Source organism: Mesoplodon bidens (genome assembly GCF_964165515.1).
Source record: "Mesoplodon bidens genome assembly, chromosome: 3".
NCBI classification, from domain to species: domain Eukaryota; kingdom Metazoa; phylum Chordata; class Mammalia; order Artiodactyla; family Ziphiidae; genus Mesoplodon; species Mesoplodon bidens.
Genome location: NC_138178.1, coordinates 46,300,938 through 46,318,410, shown reverse-complemented (window position 1 = coordinate 46,318,410; position 17,473 = coordinate 46,300,938). Strand labels below are relative to the sequence as shown.

The 17,473-nt window shown below is 36.5% G+C and overlaps 1 protein-coding gene across 2 annotated transcripts in view; it reads left to right on the top strand.

The window, feature by feature from the left end:
• RFX7 (regulatory factor X7) overlaps nt 1-17,473 on the top strand; it is a 157,630-nt gene that overhangs the window by 787 nt on the left and 139,370 nt on the right. The window lies entirely within an intron of this gene.

Here is a 17,473-nt window from a genome sequence, read left to right as displayed (position 1 = left end):
TTTTTGCAGTCATACTGGGAGGAAGAAGTGTATTGTGAATTTTCACCAAACAGACACTGTGCGTAAGAATATTAATATGCAGCACAAAACCTAATGTGTCTCTTCCTTTCAGTTGGTTTAGCTGCTGTTTCTGGATGTTTTTGCCTTCTTTATTCTGAGATTAAAATTCTCTTCCAGGGATCTTAATCTTTGCATTGATTGTGAAGAAAGCGTTTCTTTATTATGAGATATTTTAAGGCGGTAGTTTACACAGCAAAGTGATTTTCTAAGTTAAAAGGATGTGTTTAATTTAAAATAAATGTGTTGCCATTTCATGTGTCTTTTTTTAGAAACCATGGATGAAATATCCTTTGCTATTCCTATACTTTCTTGTATGAGAATTTCCAATATTTCAACATTAGATTAAACTCTGAAAGACTGGTAGCAGTCTTTTAATAATTAAATACACTGACTTAAGTCTGTCCTCTGTTAGAGCCATTGCAAATATTCTTTGAACAGGAACTTGCATTATTTTTGTAGGGTTCTTCATTAACTGACATGTTTTAAAAAGTGTAGTGCTATTTTAAAAATGGAAAGTATTATTTGGAGTTTAGTCTAAGAGACTGCTTTTAATAGAAGTTTAAAAATAGAATTAAATGTGGTGTTTAAAAAAGCTCTGATTTTAAAAATGAGATCTTGCATGTTCATCATTGAATATGATTACTGAAATATCAAAACTCCTTACTTTTTTTATATTGCAACTTAAAAAGTATCATAAAACAACTGGCATTGCAGTACAATATTTACACATTTAAAAACAGTGACAATTTTTGAATACAAAATTAAAGTTTGTTATATAGTAATTTCATTATTTTCTTGGCATATATCCATATTGTCATGATGATAATGTGAAGTAGGTCAGTGCAGGCTTTAATAGTTTCATACTGCACAGTAGCTGGCAACTGAGTATCTTGCTTTCAGTTTTAATTTTAAAATAAAGTTTAAATATTTTAAAGGAGAATTTTTTAGGGTTAACAATAGTCCTGCTGTGGCAATTTGAATAGGTCAGATAAATAGGATTGCCTTGTGTGTGTGCATGTGAGAGAGAGAGAGAGAGAAGGCTTTATTCTTCGATGGATGCCCTACCCCCTTTTAAAGCTGTAATTTAAAGGAAGAGATGCTTAATCTCCTTACCATCAAGGTTTCCAGAAACCAGGTTTTTTTCCCCCCTATTAACTTGATGTAACTAGTGTCTCTGAAATCTGAATTGAGCACTTTGGTTTTTACATTCAGGTAAGGGACATCCAAGTTAAAGGACTAAAATCTTTTAAGAAAGGCAAATTTTGAAAGTTGAATTAGTAAGTATATGTTTTAACTTATTATGAGAAAAATAGGGGAGAGGAACCTTCACCTTATATTTTTAAAATATGAATAAGTTGTATAGGCAGTGGACTGAAGTGTTTGAATGATAATGATAGTGGAGTGGTGCTCTTTTTGGTAAATCATGTGATTTAATTATTCTTTAATTGATAATTTATATTTACACATCCATTACGACTTAACTGCGCTGATTTTAATGTAAGAAAAACTTCTGAAGTACAGTGTGCTTCAGTTTTTGGTACTTGCTCTGAAAAGAAAAACTGACAACAAACACCTTAATTCCCAAATGTACAATTTTATAGCTTCATTTTAAAATTGTACTGGCACACTTAGTAGCATTTAATTTTCAGCTTTAGAAATCCTATTTGCAAAAATCATTTCTTTATATTTAAAACTTTAGACAACATTTGTGGATCATAAACAACGTTAGTGGCACTATGTAATATATAGACTCATAGCCACTGCTCCGCAAGACTGGATTTATGTTATTCATCAAGTGACTATATAAAATAATGACATTAGAAAGTGAAAGCTCCTTCACCACAGTCTCTTCCTAAGAAATAGTGTGTGTATGTGTATAAAATTAAAATGACTTTTAATAGGTAAGAGTGCAGTTCTTTAGGTATCTCATTTCACATTTTTTTGAAGCAACAATATCTTTTTACCAATTATTTTATCACTTGATAATGTTCTGAAAGATTATCAGTTTTGTAGTACATCCTATATCAACCTTTGGTATCATTACTGATGAGAATTTAAAATTGCATGAAACAGAAATGTGGCATTTAATAATTATCAGAAGGGTTTTGCATTTAGGTTGATCATAGTTTCTAAATTATTGGACTTGGCAAGTCACAAACAAGTCTGAACTTGTCCTCCTATTTTACAAATATACAGTATGTGATGTAGGCCTTTAGCTAGATAATGAATTATTTATTATCTCAGTTCATAATTCATCTATTCTGTTTATTAAACTAAAATACTGTTAGATAAAAGTATGTCCATGGTTATTTCAAGCATTAAAAATGAGTCTTTGGAAAAAATATTAAGTATTCAGAGTTGAAATCATGGTACTTAATGATTAACATCAGGAACCAGATTTCTTAAGAATTGGAAATATAATGTATTTTTAAGATAGTTCTACAAAATAAAGTTACTAACTCGATAACTTGATAGTCTTGTAGTATTTGTGTAATATATTTACAGGTATTATCAGCTTAAGTCCAATGTAAGGAGCCTGTACCTTTCTTGATCTTCCTTATTCCCACTCCACAGACAGAGGTCCAGATCACTTACACAACTCACTTGAAAGGAGATTTATTTGCAGAGGTGTGTTTTAATACTGAATATGCTATAACATAGTATTTATATTTTGTAAGTAATAGAAAATAATAGAATTCTAATATAAACTTTTCATTAAAAAAGGAAAGCTAGTAACTCATGCATTTTTTCTAAGTAAAAACTCATACTGGCAGCCTAAAACAAAGCCACAATCTAACCTCACTGCAAACTTCTTTAACTTACATTGCACCCCTCTTTGGTTACCTAAAAAAAGAATACTGAAGCAAGTTTTTCCTTCCTCTTATCTCCCAGTGTCTTCACAGTTAAAAAAAAAAAAAGAATGTTTGTATTTAATTTAGACCAAAAGAATTTAAGTGCTTTTCTTTTCCTTTTTAAAGCAGTTTTTCCTGAAACCCTGATAGAATAAAATTACTGTGGAAAAATTGCATTTGAAATCGCTCTGCCTGTTTGTGATTAGTTATGTTTAAGAATAATCATACTTGCATGGTTGGGAGTGATTAGCATATTTGGAATTAGACTGTCACATGGACGACAAACATTTACCTATAAATTCAAAAGAAATCATGATGTTTCATTGTAGAAAATGTTCTAATACTGTATTTACTCAACAAATTCAGGGATTCTTAAAAGAATTCGTTATTATCAGTTATTATTTTTATTTATATAACTATTTGCAAGTAAGACCTTAAAAACCATTTTTTTAAAACAGTTTTATATGATGTGTCATTATTCTACACACTTTATGGAAAGAGATAAATTGAGTGACAGGGAAGCTATAGGACTCCTCTGATTCATTGTCAGATCCTGGGAGCAGTGCTGTGGCTATAGTTCCTTGTCTTTATTTAATCCTGTAAGTCATACAGAGGTATGAATCTGGTACATTTTAGATTTAGAATTTAAACCCAAATTGAGCAATTTTGTTTTACTCTCTTATTTCTTAGTTGCAGCGAGCAAGGTACGGCGATCCATACGTTTTTCTTATTAGCGCCATATTTGTTCTGATTTCTGTCCCCTGTCATATAACTCTGTAGTTCAGTTTTGTCCTTGGTTCTGGGACAGGCAGTTTTTAGCTCTAAGAAACAGTTGTTGTTTCTTCAACTTCAGTGGGAAACATTTGCTATAAAGCTCATGACTTTAGAGTTTACTTTAACCATAAGCCCAGGATTTTCATTTTGCTTTAAAATTAGAGACTGACTAGTACATCATCTGGCTTTTAAATATTTTGATTAGTTGTTTGACATGTCACCTACCCTGAGTTCAACCTATCTTCCATACCAAGCACACCAAAGACTTAGGGTCCTTTTAGCTTGTCTATATTGAGGCCAGCTGTGATGGTGCATCCTAGCACTAAGTGTTTCTGATTCCAGAAAGAAGGCAATTCCTTGTTCTCCTCTATGATCAGAAACTGATGAAATTGTCTTCCCTATTGCTCAGAAAGGCAAGTTAAGCAGTTTCAAACCCCTCAACTTTATGGCCTCGTTTAACTTAGGTACTGATTATGTGTGTGTATAAATAATTGACCAGTTTGCTCTCCCCATTGGGAGGTGTCTTGAATGATGTAATGTGCAGAACTGATTTGGTTTCTGTGTCACTATTAGTTTTTGGTATTATTGGGGGAAATGAACTTCACAGTGGTAGGAAAGGCAGAAGTATCTTATTTGTTATGAAAGATGCTTTGAGTAAAAACTTGCTTCAAATCACTTTTTATATTAGAAAAATGTTACACACTAAAACTGTACAAATGAAAATGAGCATTGTCATTCACTCAAATTTGAACACTTTAAGCAAGAACAGTGTTTAAGTACTCACCTGAGTACCTGCTGTATACAAAGTACTATTCTAGAGACTGGCATTTGAGGAATGCCCATTCACATGTAATATTAACCTAAGCAAAAATGTGCAATAAAACCTCTCTTTCATTCAGTTAGAGGACCAGGGAATGCGGTGACAAGTGCCAAAGCATGGGAAAAGTAGACCCCTTCATTTCCTTGTCTACAAAATGAAAGGCTTATACCAGATGACCCTGCAAGTTCCTTTAACTTAAATTTCTGTGGCTCTGTTACTAAATTAATATTGACAGCAATAATAAAGCAGCCCATAAGTACAGTGAAAGACTAACATTTAATTAATCAGCAATCAGCAGAACATTTTCAATGGACAGATTGTTAGGTTTTGTCCGGGTTTCCTTGGGTGCTAGCCCAGGAGAATTACCTGAAGGTGTGATTCACTTATTGTTACCTTGTGCAAGAGTTCTATTATGTGAGATTCAGTCTGCAAATATTTATTGAACATGTATTACATTTAATGTATTCTAAGAGCTGTTGTTGATTATGCAAAAATATGTGAGACTATGTAGTACTCCCTGTTGTTGGGGAGTTTACTAACTGCTACTTGAAAGATTGCACTAGGGGGGTTATTTGTGTGATTGTTTTGTTTATGAAGAGGTACTCAATACTTAAGAGCATGTCACATAGGAACTTTTCTCCTGTAGTAATATAATATTTTAAGGCAGTAGAGAGTGTTATATTGTAAATTTGGTTATGTAAATAAGAAAGGTGTGTATTCTTTTCAGAAAATTGAGTGTTAAGTTGAGCTTCACCACTTTATTCATCAAGGGTAGGCATTTTAATTTGTAGTTGTGACAGAGTGTTCTTTATAAGTATTGTAAAGAATGAGACAGTAAGATACTCTGTATCTCTGACCAAACTAGACCACTTTGTCAAGTGCCTCCTTTTCCACTCTCTTTTTTTTTTTCCCCCCCCGGTACGCAGGCCTCTCACTGTTGTGGCCTCTCCCATTGGGGGAAAAGGCTCCGGACGCGCTGGCCCAGTGGCCATGGCTCACGGGCCCAGCCGCTCCACGGCACGTGGGATCTTCCTGGACCGGGGCACGAACCCGTGTCCCTTGCATCGGCAGGCGGACTGTCAACCACTGCGCCACCAGGGAAGCCCCCTGCATTTGGTCTTTTTAGTTGCTTTCTCTTCTGCTTCCTTGAGGTTCTAAAAGTTCAGGTTAAAGAAGAGTAACATGGGCCAATAAGAGGAAGACTCTTTCTGCCCTGGGCAGGATAATAAACAAGGAACAATAAGCTCTGAAGCCTTAATGCACTTGATTGCTGACTATGAGATTAAGGTAGTTAACGCTTAACCTTAACCCACATGAATAAAAACTTTAAAACATGATTTAATTTTTCTTTCTTGAGACGTTTACTTTTTTCTGTGTCAGGGACTGTGTACTTCCTATTCATAAGAGGAAATAGAAAACAATGAGGTTTGGTTAATTATGCACAATACCTCTATCAGGCATCTGTTACAGGAGCTCCTATATATATTACAAGAATGTGTGGGAGGTGAGGTTTTGTATCTCAGAACAAACTGAAAACATACAGGTGTATTCCTTGCTGTTTGTACCCTATTTGGTTTCTTAATTTGAAGAGTGAGAGGTCAGAGTGACAGGTTCCGAATCTGTTATGTTTTGAAATTTGGGGAAGCAAGAGTAAATATGGTGGGAAATACCGTCTCCTCCAAATAGCTTTATCTTAAAAAAAAAAAAAAAAATCCTGAACCTGTTTGTGGTGGTCTGGGTTTGGATAGGAAGGATTCAGATAGCAAAGGATACCTTTACACTCATTTCGACACAGGATTCAAATGGACTTGAACTTGCATGCCACAAGTCTGACTAATGAGTGATGCCTACGAAGGGCATGGGAATAGGAAGTGATGGTACATATGCCCTATATTTCCTCCCCTTTTCTTTCTGAAATCCGTGATTTTTAGAATTTGAGCTGTGTTATAGGTAAAGCATCAGAACTATTGGTTATCTTGGAGGATGATTCCCTAGAGCTTTGGGGTTGCCATCTGTGATTCCTAATTTTAAGATACAAACCAAACATGTAGAGCACTTGGGTTTGTGTTTTTCATTCTTTTCTTGTGTTTTTATTTTTCTGTGGCTTTCCTGCTTTGATGATCTTTTGCTGCTAAGTAGCTTCAAGATGGGAACAGGGGATTACTGTATTAAGTGGCTACTTCAGTTTGTCTTATCCATAACCCTTTTTTCTTTGCTTTCATTATCTTGTTTCTCTGCTTATGCCTGTGCTGGTCTTTTTACCTGCTACCTTAAAAACCCTTCTTTTTTTTCTGTTAATGTAAGTGTCTAACTTTAAGATCCAACTCATATGCTACTGCTTCCATGAAACTTCTCCCAACTCCTAAGGAACAATGATCTAAAGTGTCTAAATTAGTTTTTTTCAGTAATTTAGACTGGCCTTACCTGAGATGAATCCATTTTAGTGAATTTTTACTGAATTTAAATGAAACATTCTCATTTTCCAATATGTAAGGTTTATAGGAATTCAGAGACCGAATATACCTGAAACAAAGCAATCACTGCATAATAAGTAGTTTACAATATGACAGTAAAATAATATTATTTGTATATGGGAGAGCCAAGAACTTGCCATTGTTTTTGCAGTATACATGAAATTTTAAAAATGTAATTGGATAAGAGTGTCACTTCAGTGATATCTTGCTTGGAGCAAAGTTGGTGCTCCTGGGAGGTTGGGAAATGTATTTGAACAAGATGCTTCAGTTAATGTAAGTGAATCATTTCCCTAATTTGATTGCATTCATTAGATTTATTAACTGCATTTGTGTATAAGCAATCTATGATCAAAAAATTAACTGTCAAATTACTAAATGCATGATCCCTTTTTCTGCAGTAGAAGATATTAGTAAGCTTAGTTTGGGCAAATTCTGTACATACAAGTTCCAAAGAAGTGAGAAGGTCAACAACTAATCCTGCATTTATGGAATCAAGTGGTCAAAGAAAACTGAATTCAGTGCACATTTATTTTAATGTCTACTACATACAGGCATAGGAAGATTAAAAAGCAATATGACACTAGCTCTACCTTACATTCACCCTCTGTGTGTAGTTGTATGCAACATAATTGAATTTAACAAAAGTAAGATTTTGTTACATGCAGTGATGGTGTAATCAATGGTATAAACAAATACAGAATTAGATGAGAGAAAGATTCAGTGAGGACATAATAGTTTTTTTGGCAAAATTCAGGATCATGGCCTTAGCTAAAAATAAAGGGATGGGCTATTGATCCAGATACATTTAACAGTTTGCTTACTGGGAGATCTTTATTCCCACTGTCAGGAATTAGATTCAGAGTTGTTGATGACAGTAAGCCTTGCCAGTAATGAGACTAATCAGAGGAAAATAGCTTAGGACAAAGTTTGCTTGACTGAGGAGTGGGGTTTTCACCAATCACAATCCTCTCATCTAAATTTTAATGCACAGAGGTGGAAGCAGTAATATAAAGTAATAATAGAGAAGAAAAGGACGAGGGTGGGTGGAACTGAGGCAGGGGATCAGACTGCTCCAATAGCAGTCTTGGCAGGGGACTGTGTACCCTGAATTGACTCAGTGAATGATGCCACTTCATGAAGAGGATTAGAATATTTAATGTGGGGGTCCCTCATGTATCTTATTCAGTCCATATCTTGGCTCCTATATCTTGGCATCTATATCTATGTACTTTTCTATTATTGGAGGCAGTTTGCTTTCCCCGTTGGATTCATCTGTGTCCATATATTTAGGGAATTTGTTTTAACACATACCCCTTTTCTGTCAGCATCATCAAACTGTTCTTTTCCATAGGCTGTTTTTCCTGTGGCTTTATACATGCTTAGGACTTCCTTAAATCAGCAGCAAACAACCTTGGAGGTTTTGCAGTAAAACAAACAGTTGATCCCTCAAAGACCTAAAGAGCTCATTCATAGTCATAAGAAAAACTAAGAAAAACGTCATTAGGTAAGTGAATGAAGAATGTAGATACTCATTTTATAGGAAGAATAGCATAAACTATTAACAAATATGCAAAAATCTTTACTCTCGATGATAATAATTATAACAGAAAAGTACTATTTTTCTGACCACTAAGAAAAGGTTTAAGAAATATAGTAATTATTGCTAGCTAATCTAACCCCTGGTGGTTTTACTATTTTCCTTATCTCTTTCCCTCCCTCCAGTCCCTCACATATTATCCTGTTGTATGGTATGTAAGCCCACTCATATTTTTGGTAGAATAAGTTTGAACATATATTTTATAAGTGTTAACTGTGTCTGCACTTAGGTGGTGGAACAATGTATGGTTTTTCCCTCTGCTTTGTTATATTCTCCAATTTTTTTTAAATGAGCAAGTATTATTTTTAGTTTGGAAAAATATCCAAGCAAGTAAAATACTGCTCGTTGTCTATCCTGCTGCTCTTCCCTTTAGGCTGCCGTCTGTCCTTCAGATCTTTCCTCTCCCTTACCCATTTTAACTCTTGCAGTCTGGCTTCCTGCTCTTCTTGCCAACTCAGTGGGCTTTTCTGAGACTCTGTTTTTCATTTTGTAACTTTTCTTCTGATTATTAAGATTCCTTTGCACTTAGGAAATTCTCATTCATTCCTTTTTGAGAGTCACCTTTGTATCAGCTGCTCTGCCAGGCGTTGGGGATTCCATGGGCAAGGATGTAGGATCTCTGTTTTCGGGACCTTACCTCTGATTAATGTTTTATCTGTTCTGCTGCTTTCCTCTAGATGCTCTTTAATTGTGCATATCCAAACACTTATTTCTCAGCCATCCATTCTTTTTCTCTTTTTATATCTTTGCTAAAGTCACGAAATAGATAGGCTCACCAGACAACTCTAACCACATCTACTCATTCATTCGCCAGAGTACAGGTTGCCACCATTGTCACGTTAAACTTGGCATTTTCACACTAACCCTTCTTCTATGCCATGATGCCACCTCAATTTGCTTTCCTTTCTAGTTATTCTAGTTCTTTTGGTAGTAGATACCAGTGTTCTTCATTCTATAAGGCTAGCAGTATTGGCTTCATATTTGATTTTTCTCTCTCATCCCTTGCCCAATATTTTAACATGTTGCCAAGTTCGCCTTGTCACTTAAGTTTCTCCCTATCTTCCTATTTCTACTGCCAGGACCATAGCTAAGTGCTTTACTCTCTCATTCCTGGATTATTACAGCAGCAAAATAGCTGTTCTCTGCCCCTGGCCTTTCCCCCTGTTCAATGATGCTGTATACTGCTGCCAAAATCAGTCTCTAAAACATCCTTTTTTATGTATCTAAAGCCTACAGTAATTTCCTCTTGCCCCCCGTACCGTGATTGAATATTTGTCAGGTTTCAAAGGCCTTTGTAACCTAGTCCTGTACAGTACATCCAGCCCTACTTCTTGCTGTTCACAAGCATTCAACTCCACTTCAGTGCAGCAGGCACTTCACTGTCTGGCTTATATTTTGTGGTCCTGCTTTCACTCCTGCTTTGTATCTTTTCTAGAATCTCCACTCCCCTGCCTCCAAATCCTGCTTAATCACATTTTAACTATTTTGAAGTCATAGCGCAAGTTATTGTACTGTAAAACATTCTTTAGCTACCCTAGTCCATATTTGTTTTTTCTTGACCTCATGTTGTATATTGAGGTCTGTACAATTAAGCACTTAATCACTCTTAATTTTTTTTCCTGTGCTGTTTCAATAAACAACAAGTTCTTTGAAGCTAGGGGCAACATCTTTTGCATCTTTTTATTTCTCATGTAGCAATAGGTACTACTGAATACCATTTTTGTTTACTATATTCTTAGAGGTATTTTTTTCTACATATTAATGTTTCTGTATTTTATATATTTAATGAGGTAATTTCCTCCCCAAAGTTATTAAACTCATGCTGCATTTTACATAATAGAGGACTTATAGCAGTTGTTTTTTTTAAATTATATTGGCGAAACTGAAGTAATCGTGTTTCAAGTTTCAGTTTTACTAGTCAAATGTCTTTCACTGTATTTAGATTAAAAAATGATGTATATCCCAAGTGAGAGCCGTTTTGTCCCTCATTTAAAAAATACTGAACAGATGACTACTACACAGTTCTGTAACCTTTCATGAATGAGTATACAGTAGTAGAGTTGACCCTTGAACAACGTGGGTTTGAACTGGGAGGGTCCACATTTATGTGGAATTTTTTCAGTAGGTATGTGCTATGGTACTACACCATCCATGGTTGGTTGAAGCCACAGATGCGGAACCACAGATACTTAGGGTGACTGTAAAATTATACTCAGAATTTTGACTGCACAGGGCTGGGCAGCCCGTCCTCCGCATTGTTCAAAGGTCAGCTGTATTTAGTTAGGGTTTTCTGGACTGATCAGCTGTGTCCCAGCTTAGTTCCCAAATGATAAACTTGGAATTTTGAAGACTCCCTTAACATTGAGCTGGAGATAGCTTCTTTTAAGTTTGGTCCTGGTGGAAGGTTTGACCTACTTATTTTGGGAGCCAAGATCCAAGGCTAAGGTAACTTGTTGAGTCATGACTGAAGCCTGAAGACAGCAAAGGAAACCACCTGTGAGTGAGGGCAAGTAACTGAGGGAGGTGGATTTATCTGGGAAGTAAGGAGGGAATGACTAAAATAGGAAAATAATTCTGAGGGCCTGAAGTATTTCAGATTCATAAAACAGGCTAGTCTGCTGGGCCTTTTTATCTGACATAGAGCCTTTTTAATTTGTTTATTTGGCCTGCTAGATATTCTTTCAGAGAGATACAGCAACTAGTTTATCTTTAAAAGACTTTTTAAGCTTTAAAATTGTATTTACATGATGCTACTTGATTTGTTAGAGCAGTGGTTGTCAAATGGTGGTCATACTAGCATCACCTGGGAACTTGTTAGAGCTGTAAATTTGGGGACTCTACCTCAGATTTACTGTAACAGAAACTGGGGGTGTGACCATCAGTCTTTGTTTTAGTAGCCTTTCAAGTGGTTCTGATAGATACTGAGGTTAGAGAACCACTGGCTTAAAGGACATATCTTCTAATAAAATATTAAGCCCAAGTCTTCTCTGTGGCAGAGCTTTAGTATTCTCAATTCTTGAGTACCCCAGGTAGAGTTAGTAACTCCTTTATTTTAATTTTTATAGTATTTGAATATAATTCTGCTATAGCATCATTTACACTGTGCTGTAAAAGGTTTCCACTAAGTTGAAATCTTTAGTTTCAGTAATTGTACATTAAGTGAATTGATGAATAAAAATTAAACAGATAGTGCATAGTCATCATTGCACTCATCCCTGGTCAACAGTTTAAAGACAGGCAGACAGGCACACGATACCAGTGACCACATGTGCAAGAAAGTATGGGATGTATAACCCAGGAGTCAGCAAGGCTTTTCTTCAAAGGGCCAGATAGTAAATATTTTTGGCTTTGTAGGACATAGAGTCTCTGTTGCAACTACTTTACTCTGCCATTGTATTAGGAAATTAGCCATCAGTAACATATTAGTGAATGGGGATGGCCAAATTTGTTCCACTGCTGGCAGGATTTGGCCCTTGGGCAGTAGTTTGTGGACCCCTGTATACCATTGCTACCTGGGAGAAGTATGCAAAGAATATAGATAACTGTTCTCAATCTTCACTATCTTACATTGGCAAAGAATGGATGCTAGTCACCTGCTTGATATTAATTGTCTTGTAATTCTCCCTTGGGTAAAACCAGGATTATATGCAAAGCATATTAGAATACAAATGAGAGTTATATTTCAGCAGTAGTCGTAACTCAGCTCCCGGTGATGATAATAAAGTATACTGACTTTTGATTTCTGGTCCAACACATAAAGAGCTTGAAAGTCTTCACTCCTGTTGTCACAACAAGAATAAAAGGAGGAGAAAAGTAACCATTTTGAAATACAGCCAGAGCTCTCTGTTCTCTTTAAGAAGGCCTGCCTCAAGGGAAACTATTTTACCAGAGCCTAACCAACTGGGGCTTTACCAAAGCCTAATTGACCTGAGGGAAAGAAAATACCCAACTCCAGTCCCCTCTAGTCTTCTATGTGGGGGAAGGGAAATACCCAACTCAGGCTCACTAAAAGACCTGAGACCTAATCATAGGACAGTAGAATGCTCCTCACCCCCCACCCCCAATTTTACCACATCAGTAGGGCTTCTGTATAATAATGGGATTACAGCTAAAACAGCTATAAGCCTCAGACCTTGCTTAATAAATACCTTATTATAGGTACTCTCAAAGACAACACAGGAGACAAAAACAAGGAAATTAGAGAAAATTTTAGTTTCAGACACCACAGCAATGGCAAACAATTAGCGCAGCCCAGCTCTTAGACAGATGAACATAACACCTCACAGTAAGGAGCTATCTATCTCAGTTCCTTTTACCCAACATCATGTCTGTCTTTCAGCAAAAAATTACAAGGCATGCTAAAAGGAAAAAAGCACAATCTGAAGAGGTAAACCAAGCATCAGAACCAGACTCAGATATGACACAGATTTTGGAATTATCAGGCTGAATTTAAAATCACTAGATTAATATGCTAAGGACTCTAATGGAAAAAATGGACAACATGCAAGAACAGATGGGTAATGTAAGCAGAGAGATGGAAACTCTAAGAAAGAACCAAAAGGAAATGCTAATAATCAAAAATACTATAACAGAAATGGAGAATGTCTTTGATGGGTCCATCGGTAGACTGGACATGACTCAGGACAGAATCAGTATGAAGTATGAAGATATGTCAATAGAAACTTCCAAAACTGAAATACAGGGAGGAAGAAAGAATGAAAAAAGTGGAACAGAATATCCAAGACTGTGAGACGATTACAGAAAATGTAACATGTATAATTGGAATACCAGAAGAAGAAAGAAAGAGAGGAACAGAAAAAATATTTGAAGTTTAATGGCAGAATTTTCCCCTATTAATGACAGACAGCATACCACAGATCTAGGAAGCTCAGAGAACACCAAGCAGGATAAATAAAAAATATCTACACCTAGGCATATTATGTTCAAACTGCAGAAGATTAAAGGCAAAGAGAAAATCTTGAAAGAACTCAGAGGGAAATAACCACCTTACCTACAGAGGAACAAGGGTAAGAATTACAATAAGACTTCTCTTCAGAAACCAAGGAAGCAACCAAGAGAGTAGAGTGAAATATTACGCATTGAAAGAAGGAAACCACCAACCAGTAAAATTATCCTTCAAAAGTGAAGGAGACTGCTTCCCTGGTGGCAAAGTGGTTAAGAATCTGCCAGCCAATGCAGGGGACACAGGTTTGAGCCCTGGTACGGGAAGATCCCACATGCCGCGGAGCAACTAAGCTCATGCACCACAACTACTGAGCCTGTGCCCTAGAGCCTGTGTGTCACAACTATTGAGCCTGTGTGCCACAACTACTGAAGCCCACCGCTTAGAGCCTATGCTCCGTAACAAGAGAAGCCACCGCAATGAGAAGTCCATGCACCACAACGAAGAGTAGCCCCTGCTCGCCGCCATTAGAGAAAGCCTGCGCACAGCAACGAAGACCCAATGCAGCCCAAAATAAATAAATTAAAAGATAATAATAAAAAACAAATATAAAAAAAGTGAAGGAGAAATAAAGGCTTTCTCAGACCAACAAAAATTGAGAGAATTCGTTATCAGTAGACCTGCTTTGAGAGAAATGTTAAAAGGAGTTCTTCAAAGAGAAGGAAACTGATATAGAACAGACACTCAGGTCTGCATAAAGATAGAAAGAGTGAGAAGGAATAAATGAAGATCAAATAAAATCTTATTTTTCTTTAATTGATTTAATGGCTAACAGTTTGTTCAAAATAATGCGTTTGGTAATTATAGCTATGGATAAGTGAAATGAATGACAGTAATGTTATAAGGGACTGAAAGAAGGAATTGGGAATACTCTTAAAAGGTACTTGCACTAACTGTTAAGTGGTATAGTGTTACTTGAAAGTGAACTTCCCTGGTGGCGCAGTGGTTAAGAATCCCCCTGCCAATGCAGGGGACACGGGTTCGAGCCCTGGTCCAGGAAGATCCCACATGCCTCGGAGCAACTAAGCCCGTGTGCCACAACTACTGAAGCCTGCGTGCCTGGAGCCCGTGCTCCGCAACAAGAGAAGCCACCACAGTGAGAAGCCCGCATGCTGCAACGAAGAGTAGCCCCCGCTCGCAGCCACTAGAGAAAGACCGGGCACATCAGCGAAATCCCAACGCAGCCGTAGATAGATAGATAGATAGATAGATAGATAGATAGACTGGGCACATCAACGAAATCCCAACGTAGCCATACATAGATAGATCGATGGATAGATGGATGGATGGATGGATAGAAAGAAAGTGAACTTAGAGCAGTCATAAAAGTATCCTATGGTAACCAGTAAAAAGATTTAAAAAGGAAGTATAATTGACATGCTAAGAGAGTAGAGAAAATAGAATCATATAAAATGCTCAAATAAAATGAAAGAAGGCAGAAGGTGGAGAAGACCAAAAAAAAAAAAGGCAATGAATAGTAAATAGTTACAAATATGGTACATATTAATCCAGCTGTATCAATAATTTAAATGTGAACGTTCTAAATACACCAATTAAAAGACAGAGGCTGTCAGATTAGATTAAAAAACAAGCCCCAACTATATGTTGTCTACAAGTATTACCATTCTTATACTTTGGTACATTTAGTAACCAATTACTTGTAACATAGCTCAGGAATATGTTGTAACTGAATTTAAGAATCTTTGCTATAAAAGTTGCAAGCAAATGGTTTAAATGGTAGAGAGCTCAAGGGAGAGTGGCCATGTTTTATGCCCAGTTTTGTCTATAAGCTATTTAATATCCATTTAAAATTAATTTTACAAGTAATTATTGAGCATTTCTTATGTAGATTCTGATTTTTTAAACAGCTTTAATGAGATAATTTGCATACCATTAGATTCACCTGTTCTAAGTGTACAATTCAGGGGTTTTAGTATATTTACAGAGTTGTACAGTCATCACCATGATCTAATTTTAGAATGCTTTAATTTTTTTTTTTTTTGCGGTACGCGGGCCTCTCACTGTTGTGGCCTCTCCCGTTGCGGAGCACAGGCTCCGGATGCACAGGCTCAGCGGCCATGGCTCACGGGCCCAGCCACTCTGTGGCATGTGGGATCCTTCCGGACCAGGGCACGAACCTGTGTCCCCTGCATCGGCAGGTGGACTCTCAACCACTGAGCCACCAGGGAAGCCCTAGAATGCTTTGATTTTTTTAAAGCAATTGAGAAATTAATTATATCGACTAGAAGTGGAAAGATTATTTGTATAATTGTAATTCTTCAGGGTCAAAGGTAGTAGGAGCATTTGAGGTAGTGTTTTTGTTTTACCTGTTGATGAGACTTAACAATAGTACATGAGTTTCTAGAAACTCAAGAGATGAAGTTGCATTTGGCTCCTCTCTTTTTCCCTGCAGTCTTTGCTTGTCTTTATCCTCTGTGGACCAGTCTTTCATTACTTTAGATATGCTAAAAAGCTTTCTTCTATTTAGGTGCTTTCTGCTAAAAAAAAATTTCCTAAGTATTGCCTTGAGCTTCATCATAACTGGTTAAATACTCGTGTGAGTCTTACTATGGCACACATTATTTTAAGACATTTCTACTTTATGTATTTGTAATTATAAAGCACAATATGTCAGCTGTCACTTTTGTTTTTGAACCAGTGAGGTAATTGTACTGTCCTAAATTAATTTTCTCCTTAAGATGGTTAGAAATTTTCTCTGCCAAGCATAAAAACTTACAAAATAGTGTAACTTTTATTTTTAAAATCTTACATATTTAACAGTTTGAAAGTAATCAGAATCACAAAGAGGCAGTCCAGTGCAGTGGTATAAGTCATTAAATTATAAGATATTCTGAAATTAGTTGCCTTGGTTTGCCACTCAAGTCACATAACTTTTTGAAGTTGTCTCCTTTACCAGTAAAATGGAAACAGTAATGGTGTTTACCTGGTAAGGTTGTAGTGAAAATTAAATGAGATAATTCATGTAAAACACTGAGTACAGAATCTGGCACATGCTAAGTACTCAGTAAATGTTGGCTACTATTTTTTAACCACGGTAAAATTCAGGGAACTTTTTCACTTTAACATAGAATCTGTTTACACAGAGAATTCAGATTACTTCCTGATTCTAATTACTGAATTACTGTACTGTGATAGAAGGAACCATATTTGAAGGAAGTTTTCCAGGCTGAGGGAACAGCAAATGCAAAAGTCATGAGAAGGCCTCCCCAAGGAGGCCAAGCGATGAGAGTGCATCAGAGTGTACAAGTGAAATCAGAGATAGAGGGGCAGATTTGTTTAGGCCTTTGCAGGTCTAGTAAGCACTAAGACTTAGGCTTTCCTTCTGAGTGAGTTGGGAGCCACTGGAAGGCTCTGACCAGAGGAGTGACATGATCCTACTGATATTTTAAAACTCTCACTGGTCCACACTTTCCCAACCCTAATACCCCCTTGGTAAATTTCTGCTTATCATTCAGAGCTCAACTTATATAACTCCAAAAGGAAAGAATCTTTCCTGAATATTTAAGGTAAGTCAGGTCCATCACTCTCCTCCTAGGTTCTAGTTCTTGTTACCATGCATTACAATTGTAGTAAAATAGTTGAATAACTTCATAGTCTCCTCCGTTAGAATATTAGCACCATAAAGACAGGGATTGTATCTCTCAAAGATATTTCCCCAGTGCAGTGAATGCATGCATGTGTACAGGAGCTAACTTAATAACTATGTACCAGACTTCTTTTAGACTTCAGTTGGAGGTCTGGTGCAGTTTTCCTGTTATTCCTTCTCCCACCTTCCACTGTCTACCCCTCCTGTCATGTTTTAAGTTATAAGTTACTAAGTGTAGGAGTTATAAATAAAAATAGCAAGCTTTAGTACTTTTACCATTAAAAATCGTAAGTTTTCTTGATAAATCATTTTCAACAGTACAAAAG